The sequence below is a fragment of the Palaemon carinicauda genome, chromosome 38 (assembly GCF_036898095.1).
Source record: "Palaemon carinicauda isolate YSFRI2023 chromosome 38, ASM3689809v2, whole genome shotgun sequence".
In the NCBI taxonomy this organism is placed as follows: domain Eukaryota; kingdom Metazoa; phylum Arthropoda; class Malacostraca; order Decapoda; family Palaemonidae; genus Palaemon; species Palaemon carinicauda.
In genome coordinates this window covers 15,461,451-15,477,036 of record NC_090762.1, presented here as the reverse complement: position 1 = coordinate 15,477,036, position 15,586 = coordinate 15,461,451, and the positions used below count along the sequence as shown (strand labels likewise).

At 45.7% G+C, this 15,586-nt stretch overlaps 1 long non-coding RNA gene across 2 annotated transcripts in view; it reads left to right on the top strand.

Moving 5' to 3' along the window:
* The first annotated feature begins 682 nt into the window (after positions 1–682).
* LOC137630101 (uncharacterized) overlaps positions 683–15,586 on the top strand; it is a 102,054-nt gene continuing 87,150 nt past the window's right edge. For both annotated transcript variants that reach the window (XR_011041654.1, XR_011041653.1), the window contains exon 1: positions 683–797. This is a non-coding gene — a long non-coding RNA (uncharacterized lncRNA). The remainder of the gene's footprint in view (positions 798–15,586) is intronic.

The following is a 15,586-nucleotide window of genomic DNA, read 5'->3' as shown; positions in this document are numbered from 1 at the left end:
TTTTCATTTTCATCATAAATCTACTGGATTTTGTTGCACATGACTCAGAAATTCTCAAGAAATTGCCCTGATAGAGCTAAATTCAATAGCAGCATGTATAAAAAGGGCATTAATAAGGATACAGAGGATAGTGATGAGGGTTAGTATAGTAATTTCCAACAACATATCTCCCAGTCTAGTGTGGTAATTATGAGTATAATTGGTGAACTAATATTTTTGTTTTACTAATAACTTGTCAAGTAGCCTACCTATATCATTAAGGGGTACAGCCAGAATTGTACATAAGCTTTAATTATGGCATATAATTTTGTTTTCATTAGTGTCATTCTTTGTAGGCCTAGAAAATTTTGCATTGTCGCTTTATTAATATCTAAAATTATGGTAGTGTGTCTACATATAAAGGGACTAACATTTATATTAATTATGCAAATTTAAACATCAAAACATAATTCTACAAAATTATGTTAAAGTCTGTCTACATGTAAAAGGATCAAATTTATGGTATTTTTTTTAGTTATGCATCAGTAACTTCGAATATATGTATTAGAAAGCAAATAAAGTTCATACGAGTAATCTACAGAAATTTCATTAAATCTACAGAAAAAAATGGACAAAATATACAGAATTTTGCCAAGGGCATCTGGCAACACTGGATTGTAGTTTTTCGTCTTCATGGTTTGGATTACCAAGTAACTTGAGCTCTCCTGTACGTTCTACGGTTACAATTATCCAAGTGTTTTATCGGATTATCCTTAGCTCATCAGCCAATTTAGTTATTTCTTACGAGAATTTCATATGTAAGTACTGGTAACAAGGGAGTAAAAAGTGTTAATAGAGATTAGATATGCCAAGAGGATTACCTTTATGTATACGGACTTCCCTTGTACAATTGCACAAATATACATATAGGATTTTATGATATATGTAAAGAAATGACAACTTTACTAATTCCTAACAAAATACAGCCATAATAAATAAGTGTTACGAAATTTTGTAATTAAATCAATTGGAGCCTAGTATTTCAGTTAGATTATTTGGTAATATTGTAGTCTATTACAGGGTAATGTAACCTAGGGAAAAAACTACTTTTTCTAATAGAAAAATTTACGCTCTCTTCGAAAATGATACTCGTTCCTGTCGCAAATTAATAGTTTCAGAAATATATATATATATATATATATATATATATATATATATATATATATATATATAATATATATATATATATATATCCTACGATAATGGGGACCCCCAGTGGGAACTCGGGGATTTGGGTGTGAAAACGAAACAAAACCTGATTATTTAAGACTTGTGGTTTGTAAAAGGGTACAGACTCCAACAAACCCACCTAACCTAACCTAGTAGTTTCCAGGTCACAGCCCGTAGCCGGGGGCAAGCCTCCAGACTCCCCTTCCCAGGTCACTAAACATGATTTTTTCAATATTAAACTTACCCGATAATCATGTAGCTGTCAACTCCGTTGCCCGACAGAATTCTATGGAGGGATACGCCAGCTATCACAATACTAGAAGGGGGTGTACTTACCAGCGCCACCTGTGGCCAGGTACTCAAGTACTTCTTGTTGACACCTCCTCAATTATTCCTCTGTCGTGCTTCCGGCAAGACGTTCTGGGATACGCTTATGTTCTTGGAGTATTTTCACGACTTTGGTGAAGTATTTCTCTTTGATTTCGGCTGTCGCTTTACTGGAAACTTCTATATTAGCTTAGTTAGCTTTTGGAATTAATTTGATTAATTATGGTGACGAAGAGAGTATGAACTCTCTTTCACCTTTAAATGGCCGACCCTTCCCTTAGACGGAAGTGTTGGTGTCTAAGAGAGTATAGACTCTCTTTCTTAATTTTGCTTAACAAAAGTTATAGATTTATTTTATATCTCTCCGCCTCTTATAGGCCTCTTCGATTAACTTCCTTTTATTATAAACTTATTAAAATTAATTTTTATATTTGTTTATATTCGACCTTCCTAATAGTAGGCGGTCTTTTCTTGGTACCGAAGTTAATTAACATTGAGCCCGTCATTTTTGTTTTACCTGTTAACATATTATGCTATTTTAATGTCTTTGAAAGAATTTCTTTGATAGTCTCGTACTGTTTTCAAAGTTGAACTAACGTTTTGTTTTGTCTCTGCAGTTGTTGACGTTCAGAACGTTCAACTTGCGCTCTATCGTTACGATAGAGAAAGAATTTTCACGGTTTCACGTTGCAGTAAGAGTAACCGTGTCTAGCGTTTTGTTCATTCTTTCTTAACTTAATGGTTTTAATCCTAATAAAGGAACTTTTCATTTTGGGAAATATTTCAGTTTTTTTCCTTTAACAATAATATGTTTTAACGATATATATGATTGGGCTCTTCTCTCAGGTTCTAAGTCAAGAGAGAGAGAGAGAGAGAGAGATAGAGACGGAGGGAGAAAGAGGAGGATAAACGTTTCATTCAAGCGAGTAACGTTGTTATCGTTTTTGCTCTTCTCCCTAGTCTCTTTAGGGGAAGAAGGTAAACGTTTCTAGAGTGATCTAGTGTTTAGTCTCTTTCCAGCCACTGAATTATTTATCTTTCATTAGATTTTTCTGTTACATTGTAATTCTGTTTTCGCAATTACTAACTTTTGAGAAAGGATAGAATTGCGTGTTTCAGGTACAAACCACTTAAAGTTTCGAGTTCAGTGAAATAAGTGCAAACAGAAAATCAAAGTGATAAGTGATTAGCGCAAAGTGTGTCAGTGTTGTGCGTGAGGGTACTTCTGTGCGCGCCAGTCGTCCTTCCAGTCCGGGACCTCTTGCAAGCTCCCAAGCCCAGGGGAGAAGCAATGTCGAAGGGCAGAAGGGTTCAGCAGGCCTTGATCGGCGCACAGAAGTATCCTCGGTGGTTGTGGGCGTGTCTTACCGAGACCGTCACTCCCACCCGCAGACGATTGAGCCCTTATTTTGCTCGTCTGCAGAAGAAATTTAGGGGAGAAAACGCTGGTCTCAGGTCTCAAGACCTCTTAAACGTAAAGTCCAGACCTATGCCAGACGTACGAAGTTAGAGTTCAACAACCCGGATGCAGTCATTGGGTTAGCTCTGACTCTCCTCAGTCATCAGTTGAATGCACTCCGCCTAAGAGGAGTAAGGTTCTGCCACAACAGAGCTCGACTGTTAAGGCTTTACCTCAGCCTACTGTAGTTTCTGCCGACCCCAAGTGGACTCTACTACAGTCCATGCAAGCACAGCTTTCGGACTTGATGCGTGAGTGTCGGGCTGAGAGTGTTGCGCCTCCGCCTCCGCCTACACTCCCTCCGCCTGCGCTCGCTCCGCCTGCGCTCGCTCCGCCTGCGCTCGCTCCGCCTGATCGCAGTACCACCTGCCAGGCGTACGATGTTGAGCCACGTTCTGAGTTTGCTGTTCCCAGTGGTGTTCAGCCTCCGCCTTCCTTAAGGCAACCTTTACAATGGGATCAGGAGGATTATACCTCTCTTCCTCCGCCTCCACTTGCTGCTCCACCAGTGATGCAACACTCGGTTGAGGTACAACAACCTCTCCCGTCCATGAGTCAGTCTCCTCAGCTCTCGCTGCAGCGAGCTCAACCCTCCTCAAGGCAAGCACCTCAACACCTTAGCCTTGCGCCTCAGGAGCCTCAACTTGCGAGATTTTTACTGCGTTCTGCGCAGCCACTACCTTTTCGCTCTCAGCTCACACCGCAGGAACCTCAACTCGTTCCTCAGGAACTTGCTACTGCGCATCCGCCAACCACTCAGCAAGCGCAACCCTTGAGTTCAGCCACTCATGCCAGGAGTCAGCCTCCTCCACCCATGCGCCTACCTTCTGCTACTTCCTTTGATCAGCCTTTGCAGACTGAGCCTCAGGTGTTCCCTCAACAGAGTCTTGAAGAGGAAACCACAACTATTGTTGTTCCAGCTCGTTCTGACTCTGCTGTTCAGCATACCTTACCTCCATTTTCAAACCTTATGATAATGGAGGTTATTTGTATTACTTATAAAAATATATTTGTATTCCTGGCAATATATTTTTAACAATATCGCAAAATATGGCAAAAATATGAATCATGAGTTATGAATGTAAGGTATATATTATGTTGATATTAAAACCCCATGCAAGCATGCATAAAGCACTCTAGCACTGGTCATGGAATTTCTGAGAAATGTTAAACGCCATGCACACGCTCTGCTTACCTTACATGCTCTGCTTACAGCATGCTCTGCATACTACATGCTCTGCATACAGCATGCTCTGCATTCAGCATGCTCTGCATACTACATGCTCTACATACAGCATGCTCTGCATACAGCATGCTCTGCATACAACATGCTCTGCATACAGCATGCTCTGCATTCAGCATGCTCTGCATACAACATGCTCTGCATACAGCATGCTCTGCATTCAGCATGCTCTGCATACAACATGCTCTACATACAGCATGCTCTGCATACAGCATACTCTGCATACAACATGCTCTGCATACCTTACCGCATGCTTCTCAGTCACACATCTTTGGTTGTTGCCAACTCACTAGACTGTCAAGCAGTTTCATAACGTTGCCTTCTAGTCTGCTGCTTTTGCACCAGTGAACCCTCACTGAGAGAACTTAGCTTTTCTAGGATATGGTCCCTGTAGATGAGAAAGTTCTTTTCTCCCTCCTTCTGATATTCCCTTGAGGACTCTGTCATTTGGAGGGAGCCTTTAGCTGCATAGCCTCCTATGGACTTTTATTTAAGCATAACATGCTTCCAGGGAAGGTAATGGTTCCACTTCAGTCGCTAATCCCGTCTGTTACCACACCTGCTCCCATAGACCTTGAGCTGTGTTACAAGGCATGCAGTCCAAGCTTAGTCCTTGTTAGAGGATTTTTTGTTTACGGAGTCAATGTGTCACGGGGAAGACGTTCAACAACCAACAGAAGTGACTTGTTGTGACGCAGTGCGGCAACCTCAGCAACCCGATAAGGAGTTTGTCTGTACGACCCAGACAGTCTAGACAGATTCGGGTTGTCACTGTACTCCCTCGCTTGCCCATGATTGACAGTTCACAGACTGTGCAGCAGTACCATGATCTTGTGTCCGGCTCCGTCAGACGACTGGCTTTTAAGAGCTCCCACAAGTCGTCGCTGTCTGGAGATTTTCAAATGGACTATGGATCTGACCAAGGAACTGGGCCTCCTGGTCAATTTTGAGGAGTCTCAGCTCGTCCCATCCCAGACCATTGTCTCCTTGGGTATGGATCTTCAGAGTCGAGCTTTTCGGACTTTTCCGTCGGCCCCAAGGATCTTCCAAGCCCTAGAATGCATCCAGAGCATGCTGAGAAGGAACCGATGCTCAGTCAGGTAGTGGATGAGTCTAACAGGGACACTTTCATCGCTGGCCCTGTTCATCGTGTTAGGGAGACTCCACCTCCCCCCCCCTTCAGTATCATCTAGCTGCTCACTGGATAAAGGACATGACGCTAGAGACGGTCTCAGTTCCTGTTTCCGAATAGAGGAGGTCTTCTCTCGCGTGGTGTAAGAACAGCTTTCTTCTCAAGGAAGTCTACCTTTGGCTGTTCAGAAACACGACCGCCGTCTCCTCTCGGACGCATCAGACACGGGCTGGGGTGCGACTTTGGACGGACAAGAATGCTCGGGAACATGGAATCAGGAGCAAAGGACACTTCACATCAATTGCAAGGAGTTGTTGGCGGTTATTCTGGCCTTGATAAACTTCAAGTCCCTCCAGCTTAACAAAGTGGTGGAGGTGGACTCTGACAACACCACAGCCCTGGCTTACATCTTCAAGCAGGGAGGGACTCTTTCGTGGAAGTTGTTCTAGATCGCAAGGGACCTACTCATCTGGTCTAAAGATCGAAAGCTAACTGGTAACGAGGTTCATTCAGGGCGGTATGAATGTCATGGCAGATCACCTCAGACGGAAGGGTCAGGTCATCCCCACAGAGTGGACCCTTCTCAAGAATGTTTGCAGCAGACTTTGGGCCCTGTGGGGTCAGCCAACCATAGATCTGTTCACTACCTCGATAACCTAGAGACTCCTGTTGTATTGTTCTCCGATTCCAGACCCAGCAGCAGTTCACGTGGATGCTTTTCTGCTGGATTGGTTCCATCTCGACCTGTATGCATTCCCGCCGTTCAAGATTGTCAACAGGGTACTTCAGAAGTTCTCCTCTCACAAAGGGACACGGCTGACGTTGGTTGGCTCCGCTCTGGCCCGCGAGAGAATGGTTCTTAGAGGTACTGCAATGGCTGGTCGACATTCCCAGGACTCTTCCTCTAAGAGTGAACCTTCTAAGTCTACCTCACGTAAAGAAGGTACACCCAATCCTCCACGCTCTTCGTCTGACTGCCTTCAGACTTTCGAAAGACTCTCAAGAGCTAGGGGCTTTTCGAAGGAGGCAGCCAGAGCGATTGCCAAAGCAAGGAGAACATCCACTCTCAGAATCTATCAGTCTATAGGGGAAGTCTTCCGTAGCTGGTACAAGACCAATGCAGTTTCCTCAACCAGTACCACTGTAACCCAGATTGCTGACTTCCTGTTATATCTAAGGAAAGTAAGATCCCTTTCAGCTCCTACGATCAAGGGTTACAGAAGTATGTTGGCAGCGGTTTTCCGCCACAGAGGCTTGGATCTTTCCACCAACAAAGATCTACAGGACCTCCCTAGGTCTTTTGAGACCTCAAAGGAACGTCGGTTGTCCACTCCAGGCTGGAATCTAGACGTGGTCCTAAGGTTCCTTATGTCATCAAGATTTGAACCTCTCCAATCAGCCTCTTTTTAGGACCTCACATTAAAAACTCTTTTCCTCGTGTGCTTGACAACAGCTAAAAGAGTAAGTGAGATCCACGCCTTCAGCAGGATCATTGTTTTCACATCTGAAACGGCTACATGTTCCTTGCAGCTCGGTTTTTGCTAAACGAGCTTCCTTCACGTCCTTGGCCTAAGTCGTTCGAGATCCCAAGCCTGTCCAACTTGGTGGGGAATGATCTGAAGAGAGTACTTTGCCCAGTTAGAGCTCTTAGGTACTATCTAAAAAGGTCTTAACCTTTACAAGGACAATCAGAAGCCTTATAGTGTGCTATCAAGAAACCTTCTTTTCCAAGTTCTAAGAACTCAGTTTCTTACTATTCAGGCTTCTGATTAGAGAAACACATTCTCATCTGAAGGAAGAAGACCTTGCTTTGCTGAAGGTAAGGACACATGAAGTGGGAGCTGTGGCTACTTCAGTGGCCTTCAAACAGAGCCATTCTCTGCAAAGTGTTATGGATGCAACCTATTGGAGAAGCAAGTCAGTGTTCGCATCATTCTATCTCAAAGATGTCCAGTCTCTTTACGAGTACTGCTACACCCTGGGACCATTCGTAGCAACGAATGCAGTAGTAGGCGAGGGCTCAGCCACTACATTCCCATAATCCCATAACCTTTTAACCTTTCTCTTGAATACTTTTTATGGGTTGTACGGTCGGCTAAGAAGCCTTCCACATCCTTGTTGATTTGGCTGGTGGTCAATTCTTTCTTGAGAAGCGCCGAGGTTAAAGGTTGTGATGAGGTCCTTTAGTATGGGTTGCAGCCCTGTATACTTTAGCACCTTTGAGTTGATTCAGCCTCCCAAGAGGAACGCTGCGCTCAGTAAGGAAGACGATCTTATTAAAGGCAGAGTAACGGTTCAAGTCGACTTCCTTACCAGGTACTTATTATTTCATTGTTATTGTGGATAACTGATTATATGAAATACGGGATACTTAGCTATCCTTTAATCTTGTACACTGGTTTTCACCCACCCCCCTGGGTGTGAATCAGCTACATGATTATCGGGTAAGTTTAATATTGAAAAATGTTATTTTTATTAGTAAAATAAATTTTTGAATATACTTACCCGATAATCATGATTTAATCGACCCTCCCTTCCTCCCCATAGAGAACCAGTGGACCGAGGAATAATTGAGGAGGTGTCAACAAGAAGTACTTGAGTACCTGGCCACAGGTGGCGCTGGTAAGTACACCCCCTTCTAGTATTGTGATAGCTGGCGTATCCCTCCATAGAATTCTGTCGGGCAACGGAGTTGACAGCTACATGATTATCGGGTAAGTATATTCAAAAATTTATTTTACTAATAAAAATAACATATTTAACACTCTTGAGGTTTGTAAAAGGGTACAGGACCTAACAACCCTACCTAACCTAACCTAGTAGCTCCCAGGTCACAACCCCTAGCTGGGGGGATCCCCCTTAACAGGTCACAAACCTTCCCAGGTCACAACCCCAGCCTGGGGGGTCAAACCTTTGCAGATCACAAACCTTTCCAGGTCATTAAAATATTACAGCGCAATAAATATGAAAAAGTAAATAACAATTTATTGCATACATTATGATTGATACGGGTAAGGTTGGGGGTCATCGGGATCCTCTGCCACCTGGTGTTATTGTGGAGGGCAGAGGCGACTATGTCTCCTATTTGTCTGTAATCTTCACAGAAGCGTTGCAGTGAAAAATGTGATGGTTTTCCCTAAACGCCATCTGAGAATCGCACTTAATACATAGCAGTACGAAAGCCACTTAATATGACAATAAGCCAATCCATGTACTGTTGGCATTTTCTGCTTCATCTCCATCACCTGACAAAACAATGTCTCATCCATTGGGATAACAATGTGATTCTGCCTTAGTGTTTTAGCCACATTTTTGCATCTAGGCACGACAGTATTGAGTATAGTACGAGTACCTAGGTCATGGCCAGGTGCCTGGATAATTATGATTAAACCGATTCTTGTTGTCTTGGGTAAGATTTCACTGTACTGTAACTGGTTAAAACTTGTTGTCTTGGGTAAGATGTCACTGTAACTTTGGTTGAAACTTGTCGAGTCCTCCTTAATGTGTCGCATCATGATGCTTGAGAAAGAATGTCATGTCTTCAGCGGTATCTGTTTTAAATTATTCTTTGCTCCGGTGTAATTACAAATCCTCTGCTATTTATAGGGGTATTACTTTTGGCATAGCTGAAAGATGAGCCATGATAATTTTAGTGAGGGATAACTACCCCATCCGCTATTTAGCGTGTGGGGGTGGGGTAGACTGGCTAGCCCGCTCACTCACACCTCTCGGCTGAGTACCCACTTTACTATATGGCTCGGTAGAGGACGGACATGCTGCCTTTCTCTCTAACAAAGACTTGCCTTGATTGTTTTTCTGTTTAGTTTATTCTTTTGTGTGTGTTTTTATCTTTGTACATATATATGAGTGTATATATGTATATAATGGAAACATGCTCGTATGATGATAAATACTTGTAACTATAATTACAGTTTACAACGTATGCGGCGGTCTCCGCCGTAAGGGAGTTGTCATTGTGTTAATACTACTGCTCCCCTTCCTTGCCACCCTCCCCTGCGTGGGTGGCCGGCAGTTCCTCAACACTCCTGTGAGCTTGTTTCAGTGTTTAGAGTTGAAGTTTATAACAGTTCCGCTCCCTTTTGAGGAATTCTCTTACAAGGAAGGCGACTTATTCCCCGAATAGTTCATGTTATACAGGGGAGTTATGAATTGTAATTTATCACGACTTTTATTTCCTTTTCTAACTGATAGCAGCGATGTAGAAAGAAAGGCCATTGGCTTCGGTCAATGTTCTGCGCTTCCTGAGGTAGCACTTGTTGCTGACCTTCAACTTGAAAAAGGCTTGTTGATGAGAAGTATAGTGCTGCCAGGAGGTTCGCCTCCAGGGGTTGGAGAACCTTCCCTTACGAGTAAGTGTTAACCTTCCCAGAGTTGGGCTGCCTCTCCCTTCCGAGGGAGAGCTTCCCTACTTCAGCCGTTCAGCAACCTTTCCTCTTTCGGGAAGAGTTGCTGACTGCTCGTCGAGATCTACTTTTGCTATCTCATTGCCGAAGACTGTGCGTCTTCCCCATGAGTTGGGGAAAACCATGTCCACGGCTTGTTCCTTCATCAGAAGGAACTTCTCTCACGTTCGCGAGAGAAATCGTTACGCCTATGCTTTCTACCCATAGAGCTGGCGATGTCCTTCTGGAGAACTTCTCTCTCATTTGCAAGAGAGATTATTACGCCTACGCTTTTTTTCCATAGACCTGGGAGAAAGCTTGTCTTAGGCGATATCCTCCTTCGGGAGGTACTTCTCTCTCGTTCACAAGAAATATTGTTCAGTGACCAACATATGTTGTACGCCTACACTTTTTTCCCATAGAGTTGGGAGAAAGCTCTTTCTAGGCGAGTCCTCCTTCGGGAGAACTTTCCTGTCGTTCGCGAGAGAAAACTTGTGCTCGGCTTTTGTGTTAGAGCTGCGGGTTGTTGCAGGCGCTGCAGCCCGTCGGTCATGCCTTTGTTAGAGCTGCGGGTTGTTGCAGGCGCTGCAGCCCGTCGGTCATGCCTTGAGTCTGTTTCCGACGCCAAGGAGTTTGCTGATCCACCAGGGGTGGTGGCAAAGCTTTCTCCGAAGCAGGTTTTCCCTTCGGGGGAACGAGTCCCGTTCTAACGAGAAGACCACCTTTTGGCATTGGCGTTCCCCTTAGGCTTATGGTTCTCCTCCAGGGGCAGAATGAGAGCCTTGTCTTAAGCGACGTTCTCTTTCGGGAGAACAAACCTCCCCTGCGTAGGAGGTTTCTTTAGAGCTGGATCAGTCTCCCCCTCGGGCGGAGTCTGCTCTACGTTCCTCTCCGGAGGATCGTAGGGTGGAAGGGTTTGTGACCCCTCTTCCATCGTGGACGGTCTCCTCCTCGCTCTGTGAGGAGACTTCTTTTTAACCTGCTGGTTCTCCTCACGGTGATAATGAGCCTTCGGGCACTCGTCATGTTGATCCTCGGGTTCTCATGACCTTAGGAGTCCTTTGGGCCTATGTCACGCTGGACATTTGGGTTCGCGCGACCTGGAACCTTGGGGTTTCAGTTAAGCTGAGCCTTCAGGCTCTCATAATGATGGTTACGCTGAACTTCCGGGCTCTTGTACCATCAGTCATGCTTACCCTTCGGTGTCTCGTGACTAGGAAACTTCGGTTTCCTGTTGCGCTAACCCTTCGAGGTCTCGCAATACAGGTTACGCTGATCGTTCGGGCTCTCGTGCCTTTAGTCACGCTGACACTCCGGTGTCTCGTGACAGGGAAACCGAGGTGCCGCTGATCCTTCGGGGTGTCGCTACACCGGTTACGCTGAGCATTCGGGCTCTTGTGCCTATAGTCACGCTAACCTTTCGGGGTCTCATAGCTGGGATACTGCGGTTTTCCCGTTACGTTGACCCTTCAGGGTCTCGTAACATCAGTATCGCTGAGCCTGTAGGCTCGCGGGCCAAACACTACGCTGAACATTCAGTTTCTCGTAGCAGGGAGTTTTTTCCTCGTCGCGCAACCTCTAGGGGTTCACGAGATCACGCTGTACCTTCTAGTTCTCAGGACCCTCGTCATCAAGAGTTTTACTCTTATGACATGGAGTCTTAACGACTCTCGTTGCATAGTGTGTTCGCTCTAGCTCGTCCAGCGCTACGCTGAACTTTCGGGTTCTCGTAGCAGGGAGTTCTTTCCTTGTCGCGCTACCTCTAGGGGACACACGGTCACGCTGAATCTTCTGGTTCTCGTGACCCTCATCATCAAGAGTTTAACTCTTATGACAGAGAGTCTTAGGACTCTTGTCATGTGGAGCGTTTACGCGCGATTAGCGCTACGCGTGCGACCATCTCGGTGCGCACGACCAACTCTGCGCTATATACATCTTACAATTAGAACTAAGTTGTACAGTATACCCATATCCCTTACTGAAACCAGGTTATTCAGTACATTTCTTGGCTACTTTACTGTAACCAAACATACAGCATTTATGATCTGCCTACTTATGGGTACTTCTTCCTTTCTCCCGATGGGAAGTCTTAGTCTCCTACAATGACATTGACAGGAAAATTCTCATAAGCATATCTGTTCCCTAGTAGGGAACATTCAATACTTATGCTAGTTTACTGATCGGAGACGGAGAAGTACAAACGTTTTCGTCCCGAGGAGGAGGAATCTTCGTCACAAACGTTTTAAACGTTTTCCAACTGAGTTCCGGACTTGACTTTAGGTCGGGCTACGCCCGTATGTTTGTTTGATGTTACTGCTCCGTAGTAGACTTTTTTTATGCTTATTACTCATCCAACAATAGATTGAAGATACATCTCAATCTCTTCTTGGGGAAGGTTGGATGCATTCGGTAATTACCGAACGGTCTCCTGTCCGGGAGGCGATCTCTATGGAGATTCGCTATTTTAACATAAGCTGTACTGACTAACTGGTTTACCGTTTGGTATCTGTCTTATTCGGCCAACCCCCATTAGATTGGTTTCACTTGGAGGAGGACAGGCTCTTCCCCTTCATTGCAAGAACGTACAAGTAGTTGCGCGTCTTTATACCGCTTCAAGATGTTTATTACTGTGCAATCTCCCCCTCTCCCCCCGCTGGACGAACCGCAGATGGTGGGTGGCATACGAGAGTTTCTGCAAAGATGCCAATCATCTCGTATCCTCTCTGGATCTGATGCTCTCTTTGGATGCATCAAAAGAAGCGGGGCATATGCCATACCATTTCATCATCATCCGTTTGCCCGATTCAGAAAAGTACCAGTATTTTATCTCTCCTATAGAACCAGCTAGCAGTGGGAAGCCTCAGATGGACAGAGGACAGCTAGGTGCCCCTATCCGCTCGCATTATTCCTGGTAGAGGAATGTGCTTGCAGATAATCTGAACAAGACCACTTAGTTAGTGGGCTACTAGCGTCTTTGAATCATCTTGTAGCCAACAAAGTCTTAACTTTGTGGGGTCCCCCGACTGTGGTCATGGTCACAACAGCCCTGAACTTCAGGCTCCCACTCGACCTTTTCCCAGTCCCGGAACACCAGGCCCTCGAACAAGATGTACTCCAAGATCGGTGGGCCAGCTTAGAGGTGAACGCTTTTTCCCCACGTTCAGTCTGGTGAAAAAGTCCTCAGCCAAGTCATGATAAGCTAGATTTTATCAATGACTCCAATAGCTTCGCTATGGCATCACGCGGAATGGTTCCTGGACCTTCTGCAGCTCCCGACGGAGTTTGGAGTTTCAAGGTATCTTCCTCCACGACACAATCTTCAAAGCAGCCATATGCCAACACTTTTCAAAGCCGTAGCTTTGCTTTGACTTCATGCCTGGAAATGGTCCTACACCACCTCTCTCAGAAAGGCCTTTCGCAACAAGTTGCAGAAAAGATGTCTAGACCCCTCCGAAACATTTCAGCGTCAGTCTTCCAGGCGAAGTGTTCGGTCCTTTGTGATTGATGTCATGGAAGGGGGTTCGCTCCGTGATGCCTTTACTCATACAAAGTTTGAGATAACTTATCCCCTGTCGGATCTCAACCTCCTCCTGGGAACGCGGTTCGAGTCCTTCAGTCCCTGAAGGACCCTCTTTACGAACCTTTATGCCAGGCAACAGATTGCTTCATTACATGGAAGATGGCTTTTCTACTCGCTTGGGCTTTGACCAAGAGAGTTAGTGAGTTGTATGATCCATCTTCTGATGTCTCCTACTCTAGGAGACGGGGAAAGTAATTCTCAGCGGCGTCCCCGAGTTGATTGCCAAGACTCAAAATCCGAGTGTGCTGCACCCTAGGTGCAGCCCATTCCGGATAGTGAGTCTTTGTTCAGTGACCGAAGACCCTTTCAACTGAGGTTTTACCGAGTGAAGAGTCTGTGGTGTTACCTTAAGAGAACGACACCAGCTCGCCCCCGTGTGTTAGCACTGTTTACCAGCACGGGGAAGGTCAAGAGGAGGATCACAAGGATTTCCTTTCCCTCTGGGAATGGAAGGCTATTGTGTTTGCTCTCAATCTAGACCCTCTTCCATCCTAGGACCCAGAACTCGTAACATCAGTGGTGTTGCTACGTCCCTAGCGTTCAAGAAACTACTGTGACGCAGATGTTGTAAGTGGGCGTGTAGAAGAGTCTATTGACCTTTTGTGGTCCACTACCTGCAAAGACGTAATCCACAGGAACATGGAGACCTTTTCCATTGGTCCTGTGGTGGTTGCACAACAAGTGTTCTAAACACCTCAGGCCTTTTTGATAGACAAATAGCAGAGGGTTAAGGTCTAAGGTTACCAGGGTTAGTCGGGGGTGAATGGGTAAGAATGACTGGCTCCTTCTCCCCTCTGGGGAAAACGGCTCCACAAGCCTCAGCTTAGCTGACCTCACCTCGCTGCAGGTAAGACTCATTTCCCTTGTGCCTCCTTGTTAAGGGAGGATATTGGGTAAGTCTTAAGAACAATAGGTTTTGTACTCGGGTTCCTAAGTTAAAGACAAGCTACACTGTTAGTTCCACTCTCACACAAGCTTCTCCAGGCCACTATCATTGCATTACCTCATATCGCCACTTGATTTTAGCGAGGGGAGCATTCCTTCTACTATTGATCACAGATAGAAAGAGAGAGGACCCCGGATCATGACCAAGGCCAGTTGGTGGGGATTTACTCCCTCCTAAGAGTAGGGTTTGTATATACGCTGGAGCAAATGAAGAATTTGAAGTAATTTGTATTTGTTCCGACAGATACAAACCTTCGCTATTTATAGGGTATTACTTTCGGCAACGCTGAAAACCAGCGAAGACAATTTTAGTGAGGGATAATTAACCCATCCGCTAGTTAGCGGGAGGGGGTTGGGGTAGACTAGCTACCCTGCTCACTCACCTATCGGTTGAGTAACCACAAACTGCCTTGACTTTATTACTTTTTCTTTTTCTTTTGTGTGTGTCGTTGTGTGTATGGTTATTGTCCCGCTATGTGGACTTGTCCAGGGATTGAAGGCCGCCGCTGCGGCACCTTCGTGTCATCTGTGGAGACGGACCCACACCCTTTATGCCCGACTTGCCGGGGAACTCAGTGTTCACGGGACAACACCTGTTCCGAATGTAGGGAGTGGCCTGCCTCCATGTGGGAGAAGTTTGTGCGTTAGAAGAACAAGTAGTCTAAAGAAGAACAAGTAGTCTAAACACGAATCTTCGCTTTCGGGGTCTTCCTCGAAATTGAAGAAATTGTGGGCTTTGGCTTCCTCGACGCCCAAATCTTTACCCGAAGCTTATTCTCGACCAGGCCCTTCCGGGGCACAGTCGAGCAGTTGTGCAGGGCTTGTGACTCCAGGTCAACCCTGTGGGATAGACGAGGATGGCGGCTCCCCTAGTGAGTCGGCTCCTTCTCTTCCCCCAGGGAGCGCCTGTTCTTTTCCAGACCTTGGGTCTGGTTCCGACGCCGAGGAGTTAGCTAACACACCAGGGGCAGTGGCAGGGTTCTTTCCAAGGCAAGCTTCCCCTTCGGGAGAACATATCTCTCGTTCGCGAGAGAGGGTTGCCTTTGTGCATCGGCAATCCCCTAACGCTTTAGGTTCCCCTCCAGGGGCGGAAAGAGAACCTTGTTATAAGCGTAGTTCTCCTTCGGGCGAACTCTCCTCCCCTGCGGAGGAATTATCTGTTGACTTTAATCAGTCTACCCCTCGGGCGGAGTCTGTTGAATGTTCCTCTCCGGAGGTTCGTAGAGTGGAGGGGTGGGTAACCCCCCTCCACCCCGGGCGTTCTCCTTGGGCTGTGAAGAGACGTCTT